Source organism: Pleurodeles waltl, chromosome 3_1 (genome assembly GCF_031143425.1).
Source record: "Pleurodeles waltl isolate 20211129_DDA chromosome 3_1, aPleWal1.hap1.20221129, whole genome shotgun sequence".
Taxonomy (NCBI): Eukaryota; Metazoa; Chordata; class Amphibia; order Caudata; family Salamandridae; genus Pleurodeles; species Pleurodeles waltl.
The window spans coordinates 1,598,355,758-1,598,375,941 of record NC_090440.1 but is presented as its reverse complement, the minus strand read 5'-3'; the positions used below and the strand labels follow the sequence as shown (position 1 = coordinate 1,598,375,941).

At 40.6% G+C, this 20,184-nt stretch overlaps 2 protein-coding genes across 11 annotated transcripts in view; one reads left to right on the top strand and one right to left on the bottom strand.

Moving 5' to 3' along the window:
* ORC4 (origin recognition complex subunit 4) overlaps positions 1-10,423 on the bottom strand; it is a 217,285-nt gene extending 206,862 nt beyond the window's left edge. For 2 of the 7 annotated variants that reach the window (XM_069225231.1, XM_069225234.1), the window contains exon 1: positions 10,293-10,423. The gene's annotated coding sequence lies outside the window, so the exon portion shown is untranslated. The other 5 variants (XM_069225232.1, XM_069225235.1, XM_069225230.1 and 2 more) reach the window with 3 other exon arrangements.
* MBD5 (methyl-CpG binding domain protein 5) overlaps positions 9,761-20,184 on the top strand; it is a 368,139-nt gene continuing 357,715 nt past the window's right edge. For 2 of the 4 annotated variants that reach the window (XM_069225228.1, XM_069225227.1), the window contains exon 1: positions 9,761-10,262. The gene's annotated coding sequence lies outside the window, so the exon portion shown is untranslated. The remainder of the gene's footprint in view (positions 10,263-20,184) is intronic. The other 2 variants (XM_069225226.1, XM_069225225.1) reach the window with 1 other exon arrangement.

Sequence of the window (20,184 nt, the reverse complement as noted above, 5' to 3'; positions counted from 1 at the left end):
ATGACCACATAGGTTTCACTGAAACCATCAGTGAGAGCAAGATCACTTTTTTGGACATGAATGTGCCCAGAAATGGTTGTTTCTTAGAAAACAACATATATGTCAAACCCACAGATCGCAATAATTTGTTACACTTCAGTAGTTTTCATGAGAACTAACTGAAAGAAAATAACTTCCTTATTCTCAGTTATTAAGACTGAAGTGCATTACATCTATCCTCCGGCATTACGAACAGGAAAGGACACGACAGTGACCAAATTCAAGCAATGAGGTTACCCCAATAGAGTCATCCAGGAAGCCATTGAACGGGTTGACACCAAGGCTAGAACTCAGCTTCTTACATCTTATAGTACTCGCAAGGATTCAGAAATAAATTTTATTTATGTCAAAGTATTCAACCAGGCGTGCTAGATTAAAAAGCATAATACTGAAATATTGGCCCATGCTCCAGACGGAGAACGATTTCCGCAGAATTTTCAACTTAGCGCCATTATTTGCAGTTGTAATAATATCATAAAAAGGTACCATGATATCCCCTCCGCCCAAAGGAACCAACATTAAGTTGTGTTTCACTGCTACTTGTGACTCCAAGAATTTCATCTATCTCATTAAATGCCCATGTGGGCTATCTTATGTGGGAGGAACGGAAGATTAAGACTAGGTTGATAGAACACAAGAGTAATATTTGTAACAAAAATCACAAGTCCACAGTAGCCACACATTTTAATACTTATGGCCATAACGTCAGCCAATTGAGTTTTCTAGTCCTAGAAAACGTACCCCTTATAGATGAATGTGACAATAGAAAGAACTTACTAAGGAGAGAACTTTACAGGATCAAAAGACTTGACACTGTCATTCCCAAAGGTTTAGATGACTACATGGAGTTTGTTTGTTATATTTGAAGATCTCTTATTTATGTTGCTTTACATTTGCTTTGTATAGTCAGATTAGTGATTCACAGGTTAACGTCTGTACATGTCAACAGATGCCTTGTTCTATCATGTGGCAGATCGATGCTTAGGACAACATGCTCTGAACTTTTTTTTGGTTGGTTTTCCGAGGCTGTGAATACGTTGTTTGATTTGTGAACGTAGGGTCAGCCTAGTATTGCAAATGGGGTAAGGCAACATTTTGGTACCATTCAGCACCATACACTTGTTAGGCGTGATAAGCAGAGACAAAGCACAACTCATACAGTTTACAGAAGGTGTATCCTTGTTTTTGTAATGTTTTGGATACATGGGCCGTATATAAGGGTACATCTATGCCGTTTAAAGATGGCGTGCATGACAACTTAGGATGGTCTGGTCTTTATGTTTACCATCTGGGTCAATAACTAGGACAAGATGGTGACCATCATGGACGCAAAGAGGGATTACACGCAAGCGGACACACGTTTCCTTGAGGTAAGGGAAACTGATGTTAAGTTAAATACGTCAGATTAGGCAGTGGGGAACAATAATATGCTCGGTCGTTGACATGTCACAAACTGCACGAAGGCAATACAGGCTTATTCCAGTCCGCAAACAAGTTTATTAATAGTATTAAAGTTATGTTCACTACCTTAATGTACTTTACGCTGGTTGCAGCTTCCCAATCGTTAAGTATAATGGGTTATTTTAACAGCAGGATAGTCTTGTGGGTATTTTTATACCACCTATCCTGATACTTTGCAATTGTGATTGTCAACGGCATGATAGTTATGTTCACTATCTTAACATGATGTACATTGGTGGTGATCGTTTAGCTGTTTGAAATGATTTTTAGATATACAGATAAACGTCAGGTCGTAAAGTGTAAATCAGTAAGTGCAATAAACAGAAGATGGCCGTTTTTATCACTCGTCTCATGTTGTATGTGACTGCACGAAATGTAGGCAAATGGCTGATTCCACATGGCATGTTTCACATTGGGTTTGAACTAGGTACAATTAGAGGCATCGTTTACATCTTAATATGTTGACATTCACATAGCATGCTTTCACAGGCATGATTAACAACGTGCTCCCTGGAATATAGGCAATATTTTCAAAAGATATAATTTTGTATGGTGGGGACGTGCTCTTATTTCTATAAACCCGATGGTTATGGATTATTTTTCAGGAAACTATTCCCCTGATGAAGGGCTAGGTCCTAAATGCATTGGGACAAGGTAATGCATGAAAAGATTTGATTAGAAGCTTTGACCAGACCAATGTAATGCTTTCATATTGCAATGTCTCAAAGACGGCGGGTGATGGTACCATAATCAAGGAATAAATATAATCTTTATTTGTAGCTCAGAGTTGAGATGTGGAGTACTGATTTGAAGAATTACATAAGTATTTAGGATATCATGTGTGACTTATTGCCACTTATCTTATATCAAAGAGAGTGCATTTAGGGGACGTCTATCCCGACCAGGAGGAACACTACTGACATATAAAAAGAGCAGCCACAGGTTCGCCCGAAAGTGAAAAGAATATTTATAGAACTTTACTGGGAATCCTTATGGAGTTTTCCCAGTCGGCATTTCCTTTATTGTTTGTCAAACCTTGGAAAGCACTAAGGTAGCCTCCGATGAATATCTATGTTCGGGGGTAGAGATGCCCAGTGGCATTTTTCCAAAAAGGTTTCTAGGTTGTCAACATTCTCCATTCCTCTTATGTAAAGTGCTTGGAAGCATTCTCTAGAGGTTTCCTGTTTGTCCCTTTCTTTGGTTGCCAGTGCACCATCTCGATCTTGGTTGATATCCAGGCTCTTCTTTATTGACCTTCTGGTGAGTTCATGGGAGATGAAAGGGACCAAAGTGCAGTGAGGAGGTGAAGGGGGTTTGCTACCTAGCACTGGGGAGTGGTATCCCTTCTTGCCCCCAATGGAGAGATAGATTTAATTTGCTTTTGGCCAATTACAACGTGTGCTCTTTTCATCTTTTCAGATTCAGGAAATGTCCTTTACTTGGCAGATATGACTGGGGATTTGAGATGTATCTATTTGCTCTCCTTGTTTACCTGGCTGCCTAGGAGTTGTATTTCATGAGCTGAGACTTACAGGACAGCTTATTTCCCATCCCTATAGATATGGTCCCTCCAGGTGGCTTTTGGACACCCCTTCATGTGCTCCATCCTTTAATCTGAATTGAATATAAGGAAGTGTAGGGGTTCCCTTTCAACATGTAGTCAGGCCCTTGCATGTGCACATCACCTCTCTGGCATCCAGTGTTTCACTCTAATTGAGTTTGTCAGAGAGGTACAGTGTAAGAAAACAGGCATTTGCATCTTTCCCCACACTTTTTGCCCCCATTTGGACTATTAGCTGCTGTTTTCACGACTCGGAGTTTACTTAGGCCTGCTGTCCAGACTTAAGTTACAGTATTCAGTTCCTTTACAAAAGTTATATTGAATTGGATGTCTCCAATTAGCAAGTACAGACTGACTTATAAGTCTCTAGTATATGGTACCCAGATACCAGGGGCATGCAAAGCAGAGTGTCCACAAAACTGCAGCAATTGTTGAGCCACCCTGTGTGTGACAAAGTGGAAAAAATGCCTCCCAGCCTGCTACTGCAGACTGGAAAGCCAGCATCACACTGCAAGTTCGACTTCGCCATTGCCATTAATGACAAAGTCCCCATGTCCCTTAGTAATATATAGACGTCACCTCTAAAGAAGGCCTATCGAGCCCCATGGCAAGGCGTTGTATATTATTAAGCAAGACATTAAGTTTCACATATATCTTAGAGGCAAAACCTTAAAAGTTGCTGTTTTACTGATGAAAGTTAGTCGTCCCATTGGCTAACGTAGGGTTACCGGCTGGCATCCCATCCTGGCTAACTTCTGCTATAGGATTACCTAACTGGGTACTGTAATGTATAAAATTAATTGTGGCATTAAATACAATGTGGTGGTCAAGCCGACATCTATGTCATGTTTAAAGTCAAGCAACTTTTTAAAAGTTGAGACTCCGTGCCTCAGCTAGTCGGGTGGCCTCACAAAAGGCCTGGTTTACAGTGTTCTGCTCGTCTAGGTAGACATGTGAGCAACTTGCAGGCTCAGGAACAAAACGAGTTGCCAGACACCGAGGTGTGACCTCCTCCCCCAGGACAGACCCTCGGGTGTTAGCCCAAAAGGCAAGCTTCAAGGGGAAGCTGCCTTTGAATAGCAAATGGTGGTGATAACCCCAAGCAGGCTGCCTTTTGTTCCTGTAGACTAGTTGGTTATAGGGACAGAGAGGGAAAATCAGTGCCATAACCGTTTTTCTAGTGCGTTTGTAGCCCTTAGGTAGTCTCACCTTTGGGGTGGGCTACCATGCTCCTGACGAAGGGTAGTGCCATCTTGGAAGGGGCTAGAATGTTTCACTCTGGGACACCCAGACGCCACACCAGACAGGAATTTTGTCACCCGAGAGGAGGTGACCTACTAGCCTACTGGCTAGTGACTGCGCTGTCCCCTGAGGTTCTATTTCCAGGGACAAATATGGCGCCCCATGCACTCGAGACTTCAGTACACTGCTACAACATCCCGGCATGCCTTCACTCGCTTGACACGGAGAAGGCTTTTGACAAGGTGAATTGTTTTTTCCTCCGAGCGGTCCTGGGCAACACAATTAGACATTTGGGCCTTAACCGAATTCCCATGCTGTCCTCTTGGACGCAGAGCAATGGGCCCAACTCCGGATGTCTATCCTAGCAGATCTCCGTCACTGAAGGCCCTCCACATCTCTTGGCTGGGCACAACCTAGCTTAGACAGAGGCTACATTTCAACATGTATGGTGCCCTTTGATACACTATCCAACCCACTTCGAGTTCACCTGCTTCAGTCCTCTGAAGCTCAGGGCACTACAGCTTTTTTTCTCATCTCTCTTCGGACTCTTAGCTTCAATGGTAAGCCTTTATCTCCCCACTCCCTAAAAGTAGCCCTCACACATGCACTGTCACATGACATTGCTTATGCTTGTGAATTTCATGTTGACAATCATGACCTCGACTTGTTGTACCCTGACGTCTTATTTTTCAGCTCCCTCGGTTTTTAAAATGTCATGCTGTAGGAGATTCTTTTCTGTGTATCCATGATGTTTGTTTTGCCTACTGTGGCATATAGTTATTGGCTTCATGCTTTGCTTATCTAATTTACAATGACTTGTCTCCTGTCATTACAATTGCTTCTGGAGGTCATGTCACATTTTGTTTGACTGTGTTCTAAAACCTCAATAAAGAGATATCAAGCCAAAAAAAAGAAATACAACCAACCAAAAACACTGAATGCAATGACAGGCCATCCTTCTCAGAATTAGAATCAGTAGGCAGTGAGGATGGTACCACTTAGGAAACAGTTCACTAGAAGTGTAAATGACACTGCCAGTACAAAAACTAAAGCAGGGGAAAACATAAGAGAACAAAGAAGCACTGAACAACTACAAGTGGGGTTCACAACTAATATCAAAGTTGTGCAAACATTTCTTCAAACCAGATCCGCTCACTTTAAAGCAACTAAAGAAACATGATCATTGAAATGTCAGACCTCTGCCTCACTGACAACTTTTTTGCTTTCAGTCATACTATTTTTAATGTTATGTGCATTGCATCATTAATATGAAGTTGCAGCATCATTGGGATCTAGTACCTTCTCAACCGGTTTCAAGGACAATTTTAAGGAGTCAGACAGGGCTGTGACTGAATTCATGAGCAATAACAGGAGTAGTGCATTTGTACACCGACTTACATCTTAACTAAGTAATAGTATTAGTCCGGCGCTCAAGGTAATCAATAATATACTTATGAGTCTATATTTTTTGTTTATGATTAGTGTTTATCTCAATGTTTTCAAAATCAGTATCAAATAACATAAGAGAGAGAGGCAAAATGACATTGTTATAACATGTTATGATACATGAACAGAGAAATTAAATAGTCTCTTCCATAGCTGGCTTCACATTTAGCAACTTTCAGCCAACATATGTTCTGTGGCAAGCTAGGCTACATCTTCAGTGTTGAAACAAAATAAGTATCTATATTTCTTTCTCCAAATCAAAATCAATTACAGTTTTAACTTGATAAGTTTATACAATAACATACTACAATCCAAGATCAATTCACAGATCCTCTGTTTCATACTATGGCAAGACCGTTTTACTTTAATAGTAAATTCCACTTCAATTATTTAATTATACTTTGAGCGCCCGACAAATGCTACTACTATGTTTTAAATACATGGGCCAGATTCGGCAACTGGCTTTTGTTGTGTCAGCTTGTGCAGGGCCATCTCATTTTACTGTTTAAACTGATTGATTTGCTACATCTTAACAAAATAATAGTGGCAACAATTTGCTAATCAGTCCATAAACTCCTACATTTTTAGTGGCGAACCCAACATTAGAGGGGGACTTCATTTTGATTAATATAGTTTGAGAGAACTTTAGCTAGCCCTGCCTTTTTACACAGCTGCACTTTGATTTGTGGGACTTGTAGTTCTACTTTTACTATGATGGGTATTGTCACTTAAGTCTCAACACAAAAAAGTGTGGTTTGTTAACTATCAAGCAGTTGTAGAGAGTGTGCCACTAAGGGCTTCTGGCTGCTATGTTACGGACTGTTCCCCAGCCTTACCAACATTTCCGATGCGGACTACGGAGAAGGAGACCAATATGAAATAGAAAAACAATTATGTTATTGCAAGGCAGGCAAGTATTTTCTTAATGATGATTAAATTATCCTTTTGCACCTATTGTGATCTTGTTGATCTGTTTCCTTCTTAACACAAGTACAATAAGTGCACAGAAGAGGGAGGTCAAAGCCAGTTTATGAGCCTGTAGATCAATCAGAACTGAGCCTGGTAGGAAAAGGTACTCTAATTCGAGGAAGAGTACACAAAGCACCACTGGCTAAAAAAATATAAATTGAGGATATCCCAGCAGCTCAAGGTTCCCCCAGAAACAAGATTCCTAAAACCCGAACAACCAAGAAAATCAGAACTGCTAAAGAGCATCATCTTCTTTGTGGAAGTGCAATACCACCGGTCATTATTTAGCTGGTGTAACTAACTGCACAACTGGGGGCACGTCCAGCACCACTAAAGTTGTGACACCATTCTCTGACGTGCCAGGAGACAATCCACCTTCACAAGCCAAGTATGGGAAGTGCTTCATGTACAGTTTTTTTTTTTTTTTTTTTAGCAACTGCTCAAGTCGAAATTCTGAAGTCTAATTCCTAAAAGGAACGTGAAAAGCCATCAAATGCAGAGGCTGCCCCAACCATGGGAAAAGCTTGACTGAAATTCAATCCAAAGATTCCTTCACTATGGATCCCATGTTCTCTTCTGGTTTCTCTTTAATTTGAATGTGCCTGGGCCTTTCCATTACCATCTTATCAACATGTATTGGGAGATTAGAGAATCTTTAAAATGGCATTACCGATTGACCATTAACCACGATCTTAGCTACTGTCCATCATTTTAACTTAACATAACCAGGTTTAGTTGGAAATTATTTACTCTGCCTTTAGTTACAGGGAACAAGTCATCATACAATAAATGCTTCCATAAACCTACAATATTCAAATTAGTTTTTATGATATTGGGCAGGGGGATTGTTTTTTTCAAGAATCAGTGATGTAAATATTTTGTGATTTTTGGAAAGAGTGTTTTCAAATTATTTGTGGCACACCCACTGTATCACCAGATTAACTACTAACCTTTGGATAACACGTACCATGCTTCCTGCATAAAAAGCTTCCATGTCTCACCAGGAGTAGTGCTATTACGTATACACACATACACCTATATTTACACACACTCACACAATTACAATCAGTGTATGAAATAATAGGGATCCGGGCTGACCCCAGTGACATATGTTAAATTTTATTCTGGTGTAATTGGTAAACACTGGGACACATTCAGCAGCAGACACGTTGTTGGATTTTTGTTCAGAGTAGCAACCTGTAGGTGGTGAGTGGCCTTTCTGATTTTCGCTTGTACCTGGACCCAAACAAAGGCCTCATTTAAAAGGCCACCAGCCCTCCTTTTATTTGAGTGTACTCCTGCATGGGAATATCTTGAGCTTAACAACAAGATGGAAATGTAATGGAGGGAAAAAAAGGCACACAGCTTGTTAAAACGTTAAAGTACTTAAGAGAAACTACGATTTGGAAGGGGATAGGTTGACTATAACACCTATATGTAAACATACACATGCACTGTATGAAGGTCAGCTACATCAGTAATTACACAAACAATTTAAATAGCACTTACCAATTAGATTTTTATTTAATTTATTTTATAGTGCTACTCATCCCGATCACACACACATCACACAGAGCTAATAAACCTTCAAAGTGTGTAAATCAATTAAATGAGAAATGTTGCATATGACAATGAGGGTTAAAGGTGTAAGAGTCACATATTGCCCCTACTGGTAGCCACAGCATGGTCAAGAGTAACATAAAGCCAGGAGTTAAAATATAACGGAGCGGTTGCAGTTATCTTTACTAATGAGACTTTATTACTATACATAGAAACCATTTGAGGTCCTCTTTCAATAATTAAAGTATTGAGGAAAAAACAATATTGATCTAAATCCATGCCTTGTAGCTTGCAAAAAGTCTGATGCCGGTTCATGGACCGCCATACTATATTTAGAATAACTGCAACTTCTGAACGGCAAATACTAAAAGGGACACTGCAACAAAAGCAGAAACCCACTGACCTCTCTACATAAAATATAAATATGTGATCTGCATGTTACACAACGTGCTTTGACAGTGCACACATTAACACTCTATGCTACTTCGAGTCAAAACTGCGACTAAACACAGCTCTCTTCACTTAACGTGCCAACCATCATTATCTTACCTTTTCCCTGAAAACTGCTGGACACACAAAGATATCTGTGGCAGATGCCTTAACACTGAAAAATATTTTTTAAACGCAGCCTCTTTGTGGCCAATTAAGTCAGCAACAAATGTACTATCTCATGTGCACTTGATGACAATTTCTTTGCAGCTGCTTCAATTATGGGTTGTCAGAGAATAGATTTTTTTCATGTAAGCACTGATTACAATATTATACAATGGTCGTGTTAGGAAGCACTGGTACGGTCTAATAAAGTTTCGAAAACCTACTGAAAAAACGGTCTGACATGTGCAAATACCAACAGAATAGTGAAATAGGAAGTTCTTTGAAGCAGATTTCCAAACCCTTCCACTCATCCTCGTGTTACTAGTCAGCCTCTTTGCAAACCTCCATCGCCCACCAAAAAGGCTTTCTCTTAATTTTAACGGGGTCCACCACTTAAACATCTGGCCCCTCCTCATCCGAGTACCTCGAAGCTAACAGACATGATCCGAACTCAACAGAGAAGTGACAGCACAATTCCCAAAGTACATTTTTACAAGACTATGCGTTTTTCCAGTATTACCTAAATTGAAAATAAGAATTACCTTTCCTGAATTTCACAAAAACCCAGTTATTTAGGAAGGACTCCCGCTACCCTTCCTTACTAGTAGTATAAAAGCGGTTTTCTTTCTCGTATTGACAACGCGCCGATTAGTAGCGTGAGGCAAAATATACATGTACTTCAAGCAAATCAAATCAGTGGACACATATTTCACCCGTTAAAAGAACTCTGTAGTGACCGCTGATTCGTCCTTTTTAGCCGTGGGCTTGGCTGGCGGAATTTGCACTACTTATTCATTGGGTTTGTGACAGCGGACCCTGTGCCGTAGCATTCGATTGGTTGGCGAGGCGATTGCTAGTTGCTTATTAGCTGTGAGACCTGGGAAGTACATATGCCCTAGGTGCAGTTATTTAGCTGCTGCACTACCCCAGCATTCCGTCAGCTGACGGGCTTCCTTATGCTTTCCTGAATGAGTCTACTTGTCCGTTCAAATGACTTGATGTCCGTGGCTGTAGCAGTCAAGAAAATCGATGAACCACGTGGCTGGAAACGGTGCAGCAATCAGACTGTCACCCACGGCGTCCTCAATCTGACTATCCCCGCCTCCTTGACAGCTTCTTTGGCACCATCCGCTCCCGAGAGCCACCCAGCCTACATCCGTGTTACGAGTACGTCATCTCCTGCGACCCCCCCAACCCCCGCCCCCATTCGCCCCTCCCTCCCGCTGTTCCTGAGCACCGCTGCTCCCCCCGGGCCCAGGCCCCAGCCTGAGCTGCTTTTGCAAACTGCTCCTTGCGGTACGAGGCTCAGCCCAACATTTGCGGCTTTTACTTGGACCAGCCTTGCCCTATCTCCACTATTCCACTTCAGCCCTGACCCGCTACGGTTGCGGTAAGTGCTTATCTGTTGAGAGGTACTGACTGGCGCTCCGCACCCTCCGTTCCACAGGGCTGGATTGCACTTTCATCCCCACCCACTGCTTCGCGAGGGTGGGGCTATAGCTTGCCCCATACGGGTTCCTTGCGGCTGGGCGGCCCCTCCACACCCACCACTGCGCGGAACTTGATTCTCCTTGCACCCACAGCTGCGCGGGGGCGGGCCTGGGCTAACCCGTACCCACCCCCAACTCTGAGGTGGGGCTTGAATGACAGTGATTTTAGCCCATGGAAAGGTCAGGATAGGATCGCGCAGTGGACTGGCAGCTAAGTTAATACAATGACAATATAAAATGCAGTGTAGTAATGTTCTGGTAGTATGCTTTGACTTATGCGTATTGGCAGAACCTCGGAGTTTAAAGTATTTTTGTATATATTGAGGCCCCAGTAGAGAGAGAGAGGGGGGATCGACTTCCTCTTCCATCTGTATGTTTTTGGACGATTTTCTGAACTCCGTACTCTAAAGGCTTCATGTTTGCCCATGGCACTTCTGGTGTTTGTGTTTGGCAAGCTGCTGGGCATTTTGCGTCTTTTATACCTTTTGCGCCTTCTAGTTCCAAGTATTTGCAAATGTTCATTGCTTAGCTTTTGAAAGTCTATGATTTTCATTTCAAACTGCCTGAAGTCTCTTTTCTTTGCGTTGTTTGGTGCAGTGAATCACAGACGGTAGTTTCATTTTTTTTAAATAAGATTTGTGCTGCGTTACTTGCTGATCTGATGTCTGTGTGTTTCTGCGTCTCCCTTTCTTTGAGCACCACGTCCTACCAGGCCCGGTTCCAGGATTTTTTTTTATCTGGATGAGTCAAGGGTTGTGTTCGGGTGGGCCAATGCGGGCCCACTTTTTGTTAATTCTGGATGTAACATATACCCCCCAACATTTACATCATATCTTCTTCCTAACAGGCTAAACGAGAATATAGAGATTGATTGGAGAGTAGGAGCTGATGGTTATACTCGTCAGCCTCAACTTTCAAAATTTCCAGCAGGACAAATGTCAACACAAAAACCTGGATACCAGGTAGATTATATTAGTAGTGCAAGTTTAAGTAGGTTCCTGTTACTACACCCGGTCTTGACATCTTCACACTTGGAAGACTGGCTATTTATTCCTTGCAATTTTCCCAACACAAATTTCTTTGAGGTTGAGAGTGATTCTGGGCTCCAGGTTCGGGTTGTTCTTCAGCCTCCTGATTAGGTGCTTATTGATCCTACCAGAGGGTTTTCTTGTCGTCTAGTTTGCTGGTGGCGAGAGTTTGGGTGATGTTTTTCGGGGACATGACTGGGAGCCATTTGAAAAATGTCCTTCGCATCTCCAGGGTATGGAAGCATCAGTCATTGATGGTGTTGACTTTGGTTGTGCTGTCAAGTTTGCAGTTGATTCATAGGTTCTTAATGTGGGGGTTAGAGGGTGAGGGGAGTAAGCCGTAGCTCTGCCACTCACCAGGTAGAGTCACACAGAGTGGACATTTCCCCAATTATCACAACTATAGTCTTGTCGATGTTCGGTTTCAGACAGTTGGACTCCATTCATCTGACATTGTGATATAAATATATATACCCTGCTTGTAAATGGTGAAAGTTTCTGCTTGTATATCTCTTGTATGTGAGATCTACATATGCACATGTGCAGTTTGATTAAGTGTGTGTGTATATGGCCAGTGGTGTATTTTTTGTGTGTGTGGCATAGCTATTCTGGTGTGGGTGTTTTCGTGTGCAATGTTAGTTTCATCCTGGTATTTAGGCTTATGGTAGGTGCCTGTATGTGGTGTGGTTTGTGTTCATTGATGGGTTTACAATATTATATTGATAAAATGACACAATAACATGTTTTAGACAAGCAAACAGCATGTATTTTCTGAATGTATGTGATGGAGCTTTGGGTCCTTAAGGCAGAGGAAAGCTCAAACTCTCCAGCTTCTTTGCAATACCACCTGTGTGACCTCTCACTGTAACAGCGAGCCTATCCAATCTAGTCCTATGTAGTGAAATGTTAAAAGTAAACGAGTGATTAAGGAAATATGAATAGATGAAATCTTGTCCTAAAAAGTGTATATATTTGGTTTTGATATTTCTCTGAAATAAATATATATATATATATATATATATATATATATATATATATATATATATATACACACACACACACAATAACATCTGTGGAATTAGTTCTGAGGTAAATTTGGATAACTAGAATCAATGCGACCGTGGGGATATTATGCCAGGTTGCATAACCTGTGATAGTCCTTTATTGAAGTGACTTTCGATCAGTCCAATTGTGAGTACATGTGATAAGACAAAGAGTAAGATCAATATAACCAGGGCCACTGAACTTGTACTGTAAGTGAAAACCAAATTATGTGGCAGAGTTGACTAAATTATGAGGCAGGAAAGGACACATTATACAGCATATTATGGCACAATTTGTGATAGTATTCCTTTATTATTCTGTCTTTTTTACACTTGTTAGCACTGTTTTGGCATATATTGCACCTCATTAGTGCGAGTTTATCACCCAAGTATGGCAATAAGCTACACAAAGCTGACCAGTCAACCTTTGCGATGGACCTTCAACTGCACTCTAACACATGTTGCAGCATTTTTAGTAATATTTGATCCGTTTGAGCTAGAAACATTTTATACAATTTGCAGACTATGCTGTAAATGATTAATTATATGGCAAATTCATAATTACCTGGAGAACACCAAAGCCACAATTACATAATTTCAGTGGCCTTGACTATAACCTGGGAATGTAGTGGAACAGGATATCAGAATATGAAATGCTAATATGTATCACTCTGCCCTACTGGTGTAAATAAATTCAGCCCAGCACAGTATTTTACTTGAGATAAGTTATTTATTTTACTAATGCATCTGGAAGAGAACAGACCCTTGTAGGCATTGTAACTCCATAATAAAAAACAGATTTAGGGTTGGATGGACCTATTGGTCCTTCACAAATGTGACCAATACTCCATATATATATTATATACAATTGCACTTGAAATACAGTGGACGGGGATATCAGTCACGGTTGTGATGGAGCAACCCATCTTTTGAACACTAAATCAGGACCTAATTTTTAGGTAATGGGCGGACATTTATAATTCTGCTAGAACCGGGTCTGCATCCTGTTCTTGCTGATTCCCGAGAAGCAGGAGACCATTTACATTGAATACATATGTGCTTTTGCCTGTTTCATTCTATACAATTTTTTTCTTATTACAAATATGTAAGAACAGATGTTTTTCTCATGTGGTTGAAAATATAAACATTCTCAAGTTGTTTGAAATAATTACATTTGTCTTTCCCACAGGTAGGTTGAGGTAGAAAACCTTTCAAAACTACAGACGTTTTTTCGGGTAAAACCTCAAAAAGACCATACCAAAAAAGTTACAGTGGGATTAGAGCCCTTCAGTAGTTTACAGTTGGTTGGCTTTGCAGTCATTCTTATTTGCTTGCTTCTTATCTGATGGCTCACCTTCCTATTCTTGTGTTTGTCCTTTACCTGGAGGATAGCCTCTTTACCATCCTTTTGATTGGTTTTGTATCGTTCTACTGTGCACATTTAGGAACTACTTTTCCTGTTTCTTTAAGCACTCCATGAGGGTGCATGGGTTTGCTTACTCTCTCCCAGGTATAATATGCTTCAGCCCCCACCCTCCCGAAATACTCGTTTCCCCGTGCTGCTGTCCACTCCTCCTAGCTTTTCTGTAAAAGTAAAGCAGCAGATACATTTTTGAAAAGAGTATGACAAAAGAACAGAATTTAAGGGTTGCTTTTTTCTCATCTCCTGCATTCTACCAATTGCACATAAGTTCAGGCCTTGGTACACAAAGGCTTTTATTACATTGGGGAATGGACAGCTGCTCCACTCAGCTGGCGTTTTAGGTAGAATGTGTAAGCAGCATGACTGAAAAGGAGTTGTCTCTTCTGGACTAATACAGAGGACCTAATGGCTTGATCGTGTTTAAATTTTGAGCCGTGGGAAGTAAATTAGTCTTTGGCAAGCATTTTTCTTTAGACTTCCTTATTAATTATGTTAAAAGTGTAACATTTGAATACAAAATTAAGAATGCAAATAATTAATTCAGTGTGCACTTTTGAGATACCGTTAATATGTTTGCTTTTTCCTCCTAATATTTTGAATATTTGTTTGATGATTTTTTTTTTTTTAACACTTCTTTACCAACGAGCATCATCAATGTTGCTAATTTTTTATACCCAAGGATTGCCTTGTGTTGGATTGCCTGGCATTGTATTGCCTGTCGAGTTGTATAAAACCTATATAGATTAGCTTGTACCACTGCTTGTCAAGTAGGCCACAGTTAGCTATTGCAACTTAGTGGTAAGTTATGATTTGTAGAAGTCCCCAAACAGGGAAAGAATCCCCAGAATACAATTCCAATAATTCCTTGTCTTTTACTAACTTAGTCATTAAGATCATTTTGAGAATATTAGCTGGGGACATTTCCTGGGTATTGTGGACCTTGGTGACATAAGAGAAAATCGGTGAATACGTTAAGCACAGTGGTCAGTCTATCATGTCCTTACACAGTTTCCCCCAACTGTTGTATAAGTACTTTTCTAGGGAACTAATAACTTCTTCTCTTCAGTGAGCTGCAAAAATTGAGTTATGTGGTAATGGAAGGGTTGGCAAATGCATCATGTCCAGACCAACTTGCTGGCTGGCATTTGTCCCACATCCAACAGGCAGACTCCACGATCTGTACTTTTCTGCGTCGGTGCAGTAGTCCCTGAAGTACCTTTTCCAATTTTATCCGTCTTCAAAATTAAATGAGGCATTCCCAGTGTTGGATGAAAGAAGTTTCATAGGTTTTGACCTAGTAGAATTCTATATCTGGTACATCAGAACTCCGCCCTTCTTGTTGTAGGGTAATGTACAAGCCTCACCAGATTAAGACCTGCTTTCTCTCATATTAATGTGGTCAGTAGTGGTCTAAGCAATCGTAGAAATGTTTGTTCAGAGAGATTTGGATATTGGCAAATAAGTAAAGCAATTTAGGCAGAAAAAACGTTTTGATCAGAAAAATCCTCCCGTCCGCAGACAGAGGTAACTTAATTTAGACATCAGTATTGTGTTTAAGTTGCTCAATAACCACAAGCTAGTGTGTACAGATTATGTTTTCAGTCTCTGTATATAAATGCACAGATATTTCACAATTTTCTTCCTCCAACTCGGGGAGAATTCTATATCGAGTTTCATTATAGAGCATTTTAGGATGAATAGTAAATATTTTTCCTAATTTATTGCAATACCCGAATATTACTTATAGCTATATGTCATCTGCATAAATGTATATCAGTATGTGCTGAGCCCCCTCTTCCTATGCCTCTCCTGCAGCCAGGAGGCCAATAGTTCCATGGCTGTTAAGGATTTAGGCGGCGTCCCTGCTGTATAAACTTGCCAATAAATTAATGTAGCTGATACTGCGACCTCTATGACTGACATTCAGTGCCATCCTTACTTGACCTTGGAAACTTGCTATCTTTGTAATAGTGCCATATAGTGTTTTCCCTGGTCTTTCGCCTTCACCATGTTTTCTAGTAAGAACATATCTCCCTAACTTTCTCCTCTCAATTAACTACATCTCTGAATTCGTTGTTCTTCACATAGTTTTCAGCTAGCAGTTTCTCGCCTTTTGTTGCATTAAGTAGTGAGGCAGGTTGGTATTTTTGACACTCTAGTAGTTCAAGCAGACTGAGTATGCTCTTTAATGATACTTGATTGTTTGGTTATTCCCCCAGTATTTACTTTGAAAGGCTCTCAAAGGGAGCAGAGGTATATAGTACGCCTGTTAGGTTCAAAGAATTTGATTACTATGCAAATTCATATATTGAATGGAGAGTCAAGAAAGGTCGTGGCTGGGAACTGCCAACTGCCCCTTTGGGGTTTATGTGAACTAGTTAGATCAGGTAGTTTAGGAGAGTAATAGAAGACCATATGTGATAGATACAGTACCCCATTTAGATCCATAGAACGATCTCCTTTAATGCGATCCAATAATCTGTGAGTGATAATGCATTATAGATGGTGTAATAGTAAGAAGATGTTCTCGCTGACACATTCCATATTCTCCAGGCATCCTCAAGTTGCAATTGGTTTAGTATCTGCAGCAATGTGCATGGCCTGAGTTTGATGGCTGACTCCGGTCTAGACATTTCTAATTGCTGGTTTGTAGTTAAATTCATATTCCTTCCCACAAAATGTCAGCCTCTGACATGCAAAATGTATCCAGAATTTGGCCGATTAGACTCTGACCATATGTGTTCATGTGTGTAACAAACTGCCCTTGTAGAGCTATATTTACCTTGTATCTATATAATCTATTTTCTGGATCTACGTATTTCTTCTTTAGTCTGAAGTCTAAGCATTTTTCGATGAGCATACACATTCCCCTAGAATAAGAGCTAAATTAGTCAAAGTATCAGTCTTAGCCTCACTTAGTAGCAATATTGGTTAGGCGCCTAGGGTCTAGGTGCATTTATAGGAGGATTGCCAGGCGCACTGTGTGTCTTTCTAAAAAGTCACCACATGCCTTTTGTCAATTGTAGAGACCACGTATGTTCCAGGATAGAAACATGATTTGTCTTGTGTTATTCCTTAGCTCTTCCTTGTGGCACGAATGCGGGGAGTGTGCAGATTGCAGACTGAAAGTTTGTTAGTGTGAATTGTTAAAGTCAATTTCCTACTTTGTTCATTTAACAGTTCTAATTCCTAATGAGTTTTTTGCCTTATGAACATATAGTTATCAACTTGAAGGGTCATAATATCACACATTTCCAGATCGTATCTGTCATTCCACATCACCTAGCGTACCTGTTTACCATTTTCTTTTTTGTCAGATTTTTTGAGTGACCCATGTTGTTCTTAGGTTGTATTTCCTTTTTCACAAATTTGATTGTGACATTTGCATCCATATTGTATAGAGTATTTTATGTGCACATCAATCTCTATGCTTCTCTGAATTTTCATCAGGCTTCTTTCACTACCACAGTGAAGTCTGGGTAGATGACAGTACTGGAGGCCTGATATTGCACTGGACCTTTTTCTGAAATGAGGCATAGCACTGTGTGGTTATAATTAACCCTCAGTCAATGGTGGATCTAAGTATATCACCAGGTACTGGTTGTGCTGGTAGAGATCAATGCACTCTTTACTCTACAAAAATATTGGAGAAGTTAGCATGTACCAAGGTATCTGAGAGATTTTATCGATGAGCAGTTCAGGTCTGCCCCTATTGGTCGCCACTTTCATGCTTGTAGTACAAATGATAGAAAGGAACATGCCACTAAAACTTCGTTTTTCGCTACTGCTAAGGTTTTCTCTATTTCGAGGATCTTTCTGTTGGAGGTAATCAAATCATCTTCTAGAACAGAGTTGCAGCACTGCCTGTCCAGTCTCTTGGTTCAGTGATCCAGTCTGGTAGCCTCCACATCTAATTTGCTATCGATTGTCTTAAGGCTCCACTTCAATTCCAGGAAAATTGTATTAGCTTTATGATCTGCTAATCATCGCACCTGTAGCCTTGGGGGTCAGGATTGCTAGTTGGGTTTCTAGTGCTTCTGCGCTGCTTGATGCCCAATTTACATTGTCTTTGTTTATTTTTACCCATCTTTGTTTCTCTGTCTGCCTAACAACAAGGTGGTGCTACTGTCTGGTGTTGGTTCTGTTAGCGTCAAATTCATATGTGAACAGAGAAACACAATGTAATAAGCACTGACAATCAGTCCAGTCTATTAGTCCGTACAATGTAATAAGCACTGACAATCAGTCCAGTCTATTAGTCCGTGCTACGGTTTGTCATCTTTGCCGTGCTTGTAGCAGGAGCCCCTGTATTTGACAGCTCTCTGCTGCCTGTATAAGTATGCTATCTCTGTTTTTAGGAGGTATTTGGGCTGTTAGTGAGACTTGGCTCCCCTGCACTGCTCATGCAGTTGAAGACGTACTGTCAGGGGTGTGGCATTTAATAAAATATCTTCTTGCCCATGGGGCAGGCAGGTTGCTTCTTAAATATTCCTATCCTGTAAAAAAATCTACTTGCCCCTTTGGTGCCATGTGGTACACCGACAAATTATTAAGGCAGCAATCTCATTATGTGTGAGCTCTGATAATAGCCTATCTGATCATGCCAGGACTACTACTATAGTAGGGCTTGAATACTTTCAGTTTTAATCCCTACTATAGCAATTTCCTTATTTTGCCACCTTTCCGCAGATCTACTTACTGGGGCTGGAGAAAGCAGTATGCAGTAGTTCCAAGGCTTGAATGCTTTGAATCTGAACACCTACTGACGTGCCTGTTTTAAGGATTTTCACCAGCTCCTCTCTAATCTTTTCCTATAATAATGACAAAGGTTGGAAAATTTCTCCCAACAATGGCAGAAGTAGAAGTTCTTGCAGGGATGGGAGAAAAAGTGGTTGGAGGGAAAGTGAACTTGTAAACACTCAAATATTAATGTGAGCAAATCTACACATGCATATGTGCTTGTGTAAAATACCGTTCACAAATATTTTCTAGGAGTACGATTTCCTGGTCTACTTCTGTAAGTTCTTGTGAATTCATGAAAGCCACTAATTCAGGCATATATCATTGGTGCACTTTTTTGACTTTCTTTAAGAATTGGTTCCCTAATTAGGTCTGGCATTAACAAAGACATTTTGCTTTTATTAAACTTCTATTTCTCTCTCTGTTGGCTGGCTTTACTGTGAGTGATCGCATTCTGCTCTTCCACAAGGAGCATATTGGGACACAAAGTAGTTTTGTTCAATGGAACTACTGTGGCAGTCAGGCGTACCAAAACTGGAGGGGGACCACCTACAAAGAACATGGAGCCCACCCCTCCTTAAAAGGCATCCACAAACCCTCAGGCAGAGGATTGCCACTTTAGAATATAAGTGAGAAGGAGAAGTGAGAAGGAGCAGCAGCCAGGAGCAAGAGAGGAAACAGACCCAGGTGAGAGACTCTTCAAGCCTGTAGCTGTGGGCTTCATAAGGCATCTTCTGAGGCCCCAGAACTGTGGGACTCAGCAAAATACCATTGTTCTCGGGCACACAGGTGGCAGAGAAACTGCGGATGTAAGATCAGTGATAGTAGCTTATTGAATTTTGCTGACTTCTGTAGACATTGGGGAATCTGTAGCAATAATTGTCTTACATATGCATGGATTACATCTGGAATAAGAAGACATGGTCTAACTTCCTGAATGAACCTGGGGTCAACGTTTTCAGCTAGAATTTGTTTCACTAGCGGGAGAATCAATCAGTTAAAGCATGTATGCCGGCCAATTTCTCACATTTAGTATAGCTGGAGGGAGCTTGGGAAACTGATCCAAGCAAGCTACTTGAGCAATTTGAAGAAATGAAGATTTTATTTATATTTTTATATATATATATATATATATATATTAGTGTTTGCGGGATTGCAACATGCAATGCCAGCATAAAGATTTTACATTATAAATGTGTGGACTGAGCATATGACTCCACACACAAAGCACAGGGTTTATCTGAGCAGTAGCAATAAAGATCCACAATGTGTCAATGACGTTAGTACATTTATACCTGTGAGGTAATTCGAAAATTCTGGAGATGGGTGGTTGGAAAATTAAATGACCTAACAGGATAGAGGGTGACTGACTCACTGCATGCATTTCCTGGGGAAATATGCAAAAAAAAAAAGAGAAACCGATAACAAAAAGTATTGCATTTGTGTTGGCTCATTTCGGAGGGTTGGAAACTGTTAATAAGTTGATCTTTTGTATTCAAGCTAAATATAAAGTGCAAAAAGACGTAGCATGTCACTCTTAGTACAGGACAAGAGTTAGTTATATACGTCATTGTGGTGACCACCAGGT